Raw genomic sequence first — 11258 nt, 5'->3', positions numbered from 1 at the left:
TTAAGGACAAAAATAGGACATGTTCTATATTTTTGCGGGTGACACGGAACGTGCAAACGAATGCGGACACAATGTGCTGTCCACTTCTTTTGCAGCCCTATTAAAGTAAATGGGTCCACATTTGACCCGCCAAAAATTGGGTGCGGACAAAAAAATATTTTTGTGTGCATGGACCCTTAGTGCTTGTTTTAATGACCGTACATGTAGAGTTGTCCCATGGGCTATGGCTAATTACCTACTTGAAAAGTACACAGCGATCTTGTCTCTTTTGAAATCAAGAAGCCTAACGGGTTTGACATATGGAATGTTCTCAATCATTTAAAAGAACAATGGATATGAAAGAACAATACACATTAAGCTAATAGAAAATGTCATCCGCTTGTAATATGCCCAGGCTAAATCTGGTTTGTGCTCCGCTTATTTTTTATTCATGTATGTATTATATATTGTTCAAATTCCTATGGTTTGCTAGATTTAGAATGCTTACGTTTATGTTGTGCCGTTTTTGAGTCTTCATGTTTGACTGATTAAAGTATTTTTATATTACGTTCTCAAGTTTGTATCTGTCGGACTCTTCAACCTCTTAATAACTGGCCTGTTTTGGACCTTACTTATTATTTATTAATTTTAATTTTTTTGCTTTTTTTCATTGACATTCCAAGAGCTATTATTATTTTTCTGTTAATGTAGGGCTTCTTTTTTTGTAGGACAAGTTGCAGTTTTTTACGGCACTATTTTTGGGATACACATAGCTCATTGATTAACAGTAATAGCACTTTTGCATTTTACAATTTGTGATGTTCGTTTTGCAGCATAAATAACATGTTATTCTCTTGGTCAGTACAGTTAAAGGGGTTGTCCCCCTATATGCCAGGCCCCCCTGAATATACTTACCTGGCTCCCCGCTCTTTGCGCCGCCGCTGCTGCTTCTCCCCGTGCGCAGATGAAAACATGGCAGGCGGTGACGGGGACAAGCCTTCCTAGCATCGCGGTGACGCTAGGGAGGCTTGTCCCCGCCTGCCATTGGCTAACCCCCCTCCTTCGACACCCGATGTTTTCATCAGTGCACGGGGAAAAGCAGCAGCGACGGTACGGGGACCAGGAGGGGAGCGGGGTAAGTATATTGACTGTGAGGGGCCCGGCACATGGGGGGGACATTTTATAGGATTGGATAACCCCTATAATTACAGTGGTATCAGCTATATATAGTTTATGTTTAAATACTTTTGCACATTAAAACCCCTTAAAGAAAATGTTTTTGCATCACAACACCCATAGAGCTTGATTTTTGCACAACGACTTGTAGTTTTCATTTTACCATTTTGGGGTACATAAGATTGATTGATTGCTTTTTTTCCCTTTTTGGGTGGCAAATAAGCAAAAAACTATTCTACCATTTTATAACTTATTTTTATTGCATTAATTGTGTGGGATATTTTTATTTTCTGGGTCAGTATGATTACAGAAACACCACATACAGTGCCTTGCAAAAGTATTCACCCCTTGACTTTTTTCGTATTTTGTTACATTACAGCCTTAAATTCAATGTTTTGTTAATCTGAATTTTATGTGATGGATCAGAACACAAAAGAAAAATATATAAATAAAACTATTGTTTAGAAATAGAAAACAGAAAATTGGCATGTGCGTATGTATTCACCCCCTTTGTTGGGAAGCCCATAAAAAACTCTGGTGCAACCAATTACCTTCAGAAGTCACATAATTAGAGAAATTATGTCCACCTGTGTGCAATCTAAGTGTCACATGATCAGTTATTACATATACACACCTTTTTTGAAAGGCCCCAGAGGCTGCAGCACCTAAACAAGAGGCATCACTAACCAAACACTGCCATGTAGACCAAGGAACTCTCTAAACAAGTAAGGGACAATGTTGTTGAGAAGTACAAGTCAGGGTTAGGATATAAAAAAAAAATATCCAAATCTTTGATGATCCCCAGGAGCACCATCAAATCTATCATAACCAAATGGAAGGAACATGGCACAACAGCAAACCTGCCAAGAGACGGCCACCCACCAATACTCACAGACCGGGCAAGGAGGGCACTAATCAGAGAGGCAGCACAGAGACCTAAGGTAACCCTGGAGGAAGTGCAGAGACTGGAGTATCTGTACATAGGACGACCACGAGCCGTATGCTCCATAGAGTTGGGCTTTATGGCAGAGTGGCCAGAAGAAAGCCATTACTTTCAGCAAAAAACAAAAAGGCACGTTGTGAGCTTGCAAAAAGGCATGTGGGAGACTCCCAAAATGTATGGAGGAAGGTGCTCTGGTCTGATGAGACTAAAATTGAACTTTTCGGCCATCAAAGAAAACCCTATGTCTGGTGCAAACCCAACACATCACATCACCCAAAGAACACCATCCCCACAGTGAAACATGGTGGTGGCAGCATCATGCTGTGGGGATGGGACTGGGAAACTGGTCAGAGTTGAGGGAAAGATGGATGGTGCTAAATACAGGGATATTCTTGAGCAAAACCTGTACCACTCTGTGAGTGATTTGAGGCTAGGACGGAGGTTCACCTTCCTGCAGGACAATGACCCCAAACACACTGCTAATACAACACTTGAGTGGTTTAAGGGGAAACATGTAAATCTGTTGGAATGGACTAGTCAAAGCACAGATTTCAATCCAATAGAAAATCTGTGGTCAGACGTAAAGATTGCTGTTCACAAGCACAAACCAACCAACCAACCTGAAGGAGCTGGAGCAGTTTTGCAAGGAGGAATGGGCAAAAATCCCAGTGGTAAGATGTGGCAAGCTCATAGAGACTTATCCAAAGTGACTTGGAGCTGTGATTGCCGCAAAAGGTGGCTCTACAAAGTATTGACTTTAGGGGGGTGAATAGTTATGCACATTGACTTTTTCTGTTATTTTGTCTTATTTGTTGTTTGCTTCACAATAAAAAAAAAAATAACATCTTCAAAGTTGTGGGAATGATCTGTAAATTAACCTCAAACAATCCATGTTAATTCCAGGTTGTGAGGCACCAAAATATGAAAAAAGTCAAGGGGAGTGAATACATTTGCAAGGCACTGTATATACACTGTATTTTTCGCTCCATAAGACACCGTAGTTTTTCCCCCAAAAGTGAGGGAATAATGGCTGTGCATCTTTATGAAGTGAATAATTCCACAATAGGGCCAGGGAGCAGTGAATATAGTACTCCTGGTTCTGGTTGTACTCACAGCTCCAAGGTCCTTTGCCAGTGCTGTGGTGTGTCCTGACTGCATACAGCGCCAGGACATAGTGAAGGTAAGCGTGGACTACGACCTGATGCAGTCCAGTGTCAGGTCACGGTGCAGCACGGCGCCGGCAGAAGACCAGAGAGCAGTGAGTTCAGGAAGAGCACACTGGATCGGTGAGTGGCAGTGTTGTTTGGAGCAGGTTTATGTCTGATCTGAGATCTGATCTTAGGTCTGATGAGGAATGAGGGTCTGATTTGGTTGGGGGTCTTAAATAAAACCCTGTTTTTGAATAAAAATAAATGTTTGCATTACCACAATCCAAGAGCCATACCTTTTTGTATTTTTCTTTGCACAAAGCTATGTGAGGGCTTGATTTTTGCTGGACAACTTGGAAGTTTTCATTGGTACCATTTTGGGGTAATTATGAGAGCATTTCTGGCCTTTTCAGTGTTTTTTTTAAGGCATTCACTGTGTGGGATCAATTATGTTATCATTGTGTAGTTCTAGTCATTAAAGATGTGGTGATGTAGAGGGTTTTTATAAAAAAAAAATCCATTTAAAAACTTTTTTCAGGTAAGATTTTTTTTTATAAAACTAATTCTTCTTTTTACCACTTATTAATCCCACAAGTGGCCTTTGCCATGTTATCATTTGTTCACATTGATAATACACTATTTCTTATGTGGTACAGAGTATTATTCCGTCAGTAGAAAACTGACAGGCAGTCTATTAGGCCTTGCCTCTGGCAAACCTGGGGGGCCTTCACTAGCTTCCTGACTGCCATGTAAAGGCATTGACACCCTACATTCACAGGGGGCTGAAGGATAATAGAGACAGCACCCTTTCTCTAAAACATCTATACATAGAGAAAATACAGTATAATGCATGGAATCACATGAACCACAAAATCCAATAGACAGTACATAAGTATATCATATACATAATGTAATCCAATACTAGCTATACACTACTTACAGTGCATTCAGATAGTAGTCAGACCCTTTCACTTTTCTCATTTTGTTGTTGCAGCCGTCTGCACACAATACCCCTTAATGAGAATGTGAATACAGAATTTTCGAAATGTTTGCAAATTTTGGATTGACCGACAGCACTGTAGTTTAATAATAAAATTAATCCTAAAAATTGACCTTTCCTTATAATTGTGCACACAGTGTAGGTACAAACAGCTGCCATTTAAAGTACCATAGTACATTATATGGAACATTAATTACATTATTATTACATATCCCCTTCTTCCCCTACTCAGCCCCTCTGAGATGAGCATCGGAGCATATCATGCTCTCCCTTGCCCTGCACTGAATTGCGCAGGGCAAGGGCTTTTTCTGGAGATCCAGTGACGTACAGGGCTCTCCATGGGGACTGCTAGGCAGAGGCTTCTGCCTAGCAGTGAACCCGGTGACGTCACCGGCACTAGGGCAGCGCTAAAGCCCGCCCATCAGTGTCAGTGATGGCACTGGGAACACTGCTAGGCGGAAGCCCCCATCTAGCAGTGTTAAAAATATAAACAGCGCAGGGCAAGGGGGAGCATCGGAGCATGAAATGAGCCGATGCTTATGTCAGAGGGGCTGAGTTGGGGGAAGAAGGGGATATGTCGGGGTCCTAGCTGAACCCAGACAAACCCTTTCAATGGAACCATTAAAAGTACAATTTGTTGTGGAAAAGGTTTTGGGAAAACTCCCTAAAAATCCTGTTTCCTGGTCACTGAAGCACTAAAACTATACAGTAATACTCAATTTTAATATGAACCAAACGCATCTCTTCTCCAGAGTTTGGCTTTTTGTTCAAATGATATTTATACTGGTAAGTTGTATAATTGATTTTGTATTGGTTTTCTAAAAGACAAATAAGCGGCGATGCTTCAGGTTTGAAGACCTAGCTGTTAATAAAGTTCCGAATATAATTATTGCTGGTGGCTGCATTTCGTTAGAAGGTTATTACTCAGCAGGTCCTCACTTCCTGCTAATGTGGAAGTGACAGAACATAATATGGCTAAATTATACCGTCCCTGCTGGAGATAATATTGTGAAGAGGCAGGAATATTATAATGCATTGTTTAAAAATCATCAGGGATGCCAATAAGTGAAGATATGGTTTCGAGCTACTTTCAGAATATATAAAATAGCAGTTCCCTCATGTATTGTTATTAAGAGTATTGCTTCAGTTACATGTTATAATACAGTGGGACTGCTCGTCGGTGTACGTTGTAAGAATCCTGCCAATGTCTCCCAGCTGTTGGACAGCGGTATGAAGCAGGTCAAAAAAACTGAACAGCCCCAAAACTTTCATTACACCTTATTTCTTTGGAGGCTTTATTCCTGGACCTAGAGGAACTAAGGCGGGATTTATCAAAGACCAGCATTTTATGCCAGTCTTTGATGTCTCCTGCATCACCAGGGTATGTGCTTAATTCATGAATTGGCACAGTCCATGTGCCTAAGGGCCCATTCACACGACCGTAAAGCTTTGCGGATCCGTTCTTCCGTAATAAAAAAGGAAGGTGTATTTTACATTTTATATAAAGATTTGTGTTGAATAAAAAAAATGTGATGTATATAAAATAAGATTGCATTAGCGCCATTTTGTCTGGCTTTGATTGCACAGAGAGCTTAGTGTGAAACGTGCTGGGTCGGCATCGGTTTTGGGCTATATTTCTTGTGTATCATGGCTAATGAACGAGAGGTTCTTCTGTACTGGCTAGTTTCTCTGAGATTTGGACGGCAGCCAGCTACGCTGTCTGAAGAACCGAAGAGGAGGCGGTGGTTTCATTCCATTGTCTCCCAGCGCCTACAGAAGGGCCACTTTCACACCTTGTACTTCGACTTGCGGCAGCACCCTGATAAATTTCAGGGTTATTGGTAGGGGTGCACCGAAATTCCGGCGGCCGAAAATATCGGCCGAAAATGGGCCTAATCCATTTCTGCCGATATTGGTACATATCGGCAGAAAATATGGGGTTTGGGATTTGTGGGATTTGTCACCCGCGCCGGGCGGGCGGTTTACTTTAAGTCACTGCATCTTTATTTTACCTTACAATCGTGACGCTCCAGTAACAACTCTGCAGGCAGAGCGGAGGGCGGCGTAACGTCACTTACTCACGTGACGCGCCTGCTCCGCCTCCTTCATTCATAAAGTGGGCGGAGCAGGTGCGTCACGTGAGTAAGTGACGTTACGCCGCCCTCCGCTCTGCCTGCAGAGTTGTTACTGGAGCGTCACGATTGTAAGGTAAAATAAAGATGCAGTGAGTGATTAGTCTGCTGTGAGCAGCAGGGCCGGGGCTGTTATGGGTAGGGGGATCGGTCTATGGCACTGCTATGGGGAGGGGGGATCTGTGCACTGTTATGGGGAAAGGGATCTGTGCACTGTTATGGGGAAAGGGATCTGTGCACTGTTATGCCCATAACAGTGCACATATCCCCCCCTCCATAACAGCGCCACCCACAGATGAATTTCATTCATGAAAAATAATTATTAATAAAATCATTAAAAAAAAAAAGTATTTTAAAAGTATTTGGGCAAAAAGGCAGTTTCGGTTTTCGGTCAAGGGCATCCTGAATTTTCGGTTTCGGTTTCGAACCAGAATTTTCATTTCGGTGCACCCCTAGTTATTGGCGTATGTCAGTAGCTACTTTTGATATGTTGCTCGCGTCTCTCCGTTCTGGACTTACCTTCCAGGACACAAACATGAGGCGCAGCATTTCACCTGAAGAAAGACTTCTAGTCACGTTGAGGTAAGTTTATTAGTCTATCCTTAATTATAACTAAAATATTTTTGATTAAAAAAATTTGGAAGTTATAAATGTATTTTTTCTCTTCACAGGTTCCTTGCAACTGGGAACTCTTTTGCCTCCTTGCATTATGAGTATCTGCTGGGAATCTCAACTATATCTGGGATTGTCTGTCACACATGTCAACTTATCTGGCAGCGACTCGAAGATGCGGTGATGCCCCAACCCAAGGCAGAAGATTGGCTTAGAATATCTGATGGGTTTTATCAATCTGCGCAGTTTCCAAACTGCATAGGGGCAAACACATACGTGTTAAGAAACCGCCTCACTCAGGGTCCCAATATTTTAATTTCAAGCAACATTTTTCTGTAGTGCTGTTGGCCTTAGTTGACAGTAATTATAGATTTATTATTGTTGATATTGGGGCCTATGAAAGCACAGCAGACGCCCGCATCTTCTGTTCTTCTAGAATGGGTGAACGGCTTTGCGCCGAACAACTTGCCTTGCCAGAGCCCAGACGACTAACCGGATCTTCTGCTTCAGCCGCTCCATTTGTAATCGTGGCAGACGAAGGGTTTGCATTATCTCTACATGTAATGCAAGCTTTTCCTAGACGCGATTTGGATGACAGAAAGCGCGTATTCAATTATCGTCGGTCTCGTGCACGTCGATATGTTGAATGTGCTTTTGGAATACTGTCCAATAAATGGAGTGTGTTCATGTCATCCTTGCAAAAGAGTCCGCAAAATGCTACCCTGGTGATACAGGCATGTGTGATTTTGCACAACTTCACCACGATTCATGATGCACCCTCCGAACCTGAAGTGGCCCCTTTTACGACAATCGCATCTGTTGGATTAGACCATAATCAACATGGAAGACCTGGATCTGCTGGACAAGCAGTTCGAGAATTCTTTGCTGATTACTTCATTAGTAGAGAGGGGGCCTTATCATGGCAGCTGAACAGCATTCGTGGTACTCGTAGATAAATTTTTAGTTTGTTAGTTCTCATATTGTTAGATTAGATTAGGGACTTGCAAGAGAATGAGGACCCTTGATGTGGGCTTGCGAGCTTAGTTTAAAAAAAAAATTAAAAATTACATTTTTCATTTAATAATTTTGGAAAAAACTGACTAATAACTCATAATTAGAATACAGAAACATACTTTATGCTATTCCATTGATAGCGCAGCAACAAGGAGAACGGAATGGGGACATTTGTGGCTGGTGATCCCTGTGTTTCCAGGGGTCCGGCCACCACCAGGCAGAGCTCCCGGCTGTGCCAATAAAAGTGAATGGGATAGCACTGTGCATGCGCGTCCACATCTCCAAATAATTTCTATGGGGCCTGGGTTGCATGAAAAACGCAGATTATAGAACATGCTGCGAATTTCACGCTAAGCACAAGTGATGCGTGAAAATCAACGCTCATCTGCACAGCCCCATTTAAAGTGAATGGGTCAGGATTCAGTGCAGGTGCAATGCGTTCACCTCACTCATATCACCCGCAGGGAATTCTCGCCGGTGTGAAAGGGGCCTAATGCCCCATAGGTGTCTATCAAGGAAGTCAATGCCTGACCCCAACTGCAGTGTGTAAGGTATGTACTAAAGCTGTGATGGCTAACCTCTGGCACTACAGCTGTGGTTAAATTAAAACTCCCAAAATGGAAACTTGTTTGCTGTTTACAGACCAACATAGAAATTAATGGAGTATGCTGGGAGTCTTAGTATCACCACAGATGCAGTGCCAGAGCTTGCATACCCCTGCACTAGCGTTTGTAACACGTTAGTATGCTTTTTTAAAATACAAATTTTAATAAAGAAATAGATACTATTTTATTTATTTAAAAATATATATATATTTATTTAACATAAAAAAATTATAATTCATAAAGGTCACGGGAGAAGGAATATGGTTCTGTTGAAGAGGTAGAGGCATCAGGGAAGACCTGTGTAGCCCTTTTACCCTGATACATAGGCTGAAGCAGCTGGTAAATGCAGTTGTTTCCTGGCATCATTAAGAAAATTATAAGCATAATGCATAGGCATTTGAGGGCCTGCAAAAAGCTCCAATACCGCTGTGACTGAATCCACACACATATGTTGGCGAGATCTTGGGACCCTTTGTAAAAAAGGCCCCATTCCCAACATTATCGAGTCCTCCTGACACTCAGGCCTGTTTCGGGATAAATACTCGAACCTGACTGTCTACCAGGTCTCCAGTATTTGATCCCGAAACAGGCCAGTGGAGTAGCAGGCATAGGAGAAGTTGGTGCCGGAGAGGAGGACTCCTGTGGGGGCATGACCAACATACTCTCTGCTGACTGGCTTTCTGCAGGTTCATCTTCCTGCAAAAAAACTTACGGTCTAAATTCAAATATTGGTTTTAGAAACTTGAGTGTAGAGATAAGGTTTTTTCTTTTTTTCCCACCACTATCCCCACTTCGCCCTTTCCGGGCAGTTTCTTGTCTTCTAAACTGATCCCGGCAGGAATGCCATCTTGTCTTAAGATTTTTTACTGTGAAAAAAATAACTAAAAACCAATTATTTAATTTTGTACATTTTTGTGTGAATTTTATTTTAATGTAGTATTTAGCATGTGCAGCATGCTCAGAGAAGTTTGCTGTACATGCTATAACCTACATACATGTAGACTAGATAAAACTGACATCATGCTCGTGCACTTAGAAAATAAGAGCAGGATGCTCAGAGAAGTTTGCAAACTTCTCTGAGGATGCTGCACATGCTAGACAACCTAAACCCTATTTTATATATATATATATATATATATATGTATATAATACCGGCGCTGGCATACAGAGAGGGTATGGGAGGGTGAGGATTATTACATGTATATACACAGGACACTAATTATGAGATCTCTACCTGTTATCTGATGAATAGCCGCTGTTCCAGGAAGCGCTGTATAGATCTGATGAGACGCTTCTTGCTCTAACTCTCACCTAGCGCGCTGCCCTATACATATATATATAGCTATCAGCCATCCATTATCGGTGAGAGCAGGTTGGACACTCACCCCAATACTAGGCAGCAGCAAACAAGGTGATAACATCAGCCTCAGAGATATACCTAATGGCAGCGCAAGTGTCTCTGTTCATCATAAACCCTATTTTAATGTAAAAAATAAATCTAGAAATATTAAAGTTTTAAGTTTACTTACCAATTCTTTTATGGACTTTGGCATCTCCCTTTGCCCACTCGTCTGGCATCAGTATTTCTGCCAATTCGTACCACGACCTATCCTTACGGACACGGTCGTGGTACAATTCGGAAGGAGTGTCCAAAAGTTCCACTCTTTCCTGGATGAGCACAATCATACGCTCTACAGAGAAAGCCATGTCTGCCATCTGACAAAATGGATTTTCTCTGTCTGATTTTGTCTAGACAGACCTGTCTGATAAAGTATCAATTTTTATTTGGGGCTGGGTAAATAAAATTGCGGATATCGATCCGCATAAATGCAGATTACATATGGAAATATTTCCATAGTAATCAGCATTTTTGCGGACCCATAGACTTGTGTGGGTACACGGAACGTTTTCTGCGGACAAATATTGGACATAGAGGTTTATTTTTGCGTAGCCGCGGTACGGAATAACTGATGCGGACAGCACACAGTGTGCTGTCCGCATCTTTTGAGGGCAGTTAGAAATGAATGGATCCGCAGACCTTCCTCAAAATTGCAGAACAGGTACGGATCCGTTCATACGGTCGTGTGAATAGGCCCTAACTGAAATCACAAGCTCATAGCTGCCGTAGAGTTGTCATTGCGTAAATGATGGCAGGGCCACCTTAGTACAGATATACTAATAGTGTCGTACTTAATCACTATCTTAATGTTAGACTAATTTACTATTCTGGCGCATGGACCTTTGTAAATTTGGAGTATCGTAAGTCCTGCACCAGATTTATACGCCAAAAAAGCTAGTCTAAGTTTATACCACCTATAAATTGAAGTAGGTTTACTCTAAAAATGCGCCAGATTTATCACAGGGACTCAGGCTGGATGATAAAATGTTCAGGGCTAGACACTTTTGTTAACTTCTTACCAGCTATTGGTGGGCTTACTTTGAGTTAGAAATTTACACCAGAATTGCACTGCAAGTTTGGCGCAAAATGTTGCACTTTAAGTCACACCTCTTTCCAACCCCTTGTGACAAGCCACACCTCATTGGCAAACTAGGCGCACTGGCTATTTTTTCAAAGCTACATGTGCCAGTATTTTGCCATATTTTGTCCCATTTTGTGTGCACTCACATTAGTAAAAGTGCTTCCCAGAG

This window comes from Bufo bufo, chromosome 2 (genome assembly GCF_905171765.1).
Source record: "Bufo bufo chromosome 2, aBufBuf1.1, whole genome shotgun sequence".
Taxonomy (NCBI): Eukaryota; Metazoa; Chordata; class Amphibia; order Anura; family Bufonidae; genus Bufo; species Bufo bufo.
The sequence above is the reverse complement of the archived record's forward strand: the minus strand, read 5'-3'. Positions refer to the sequence as shown.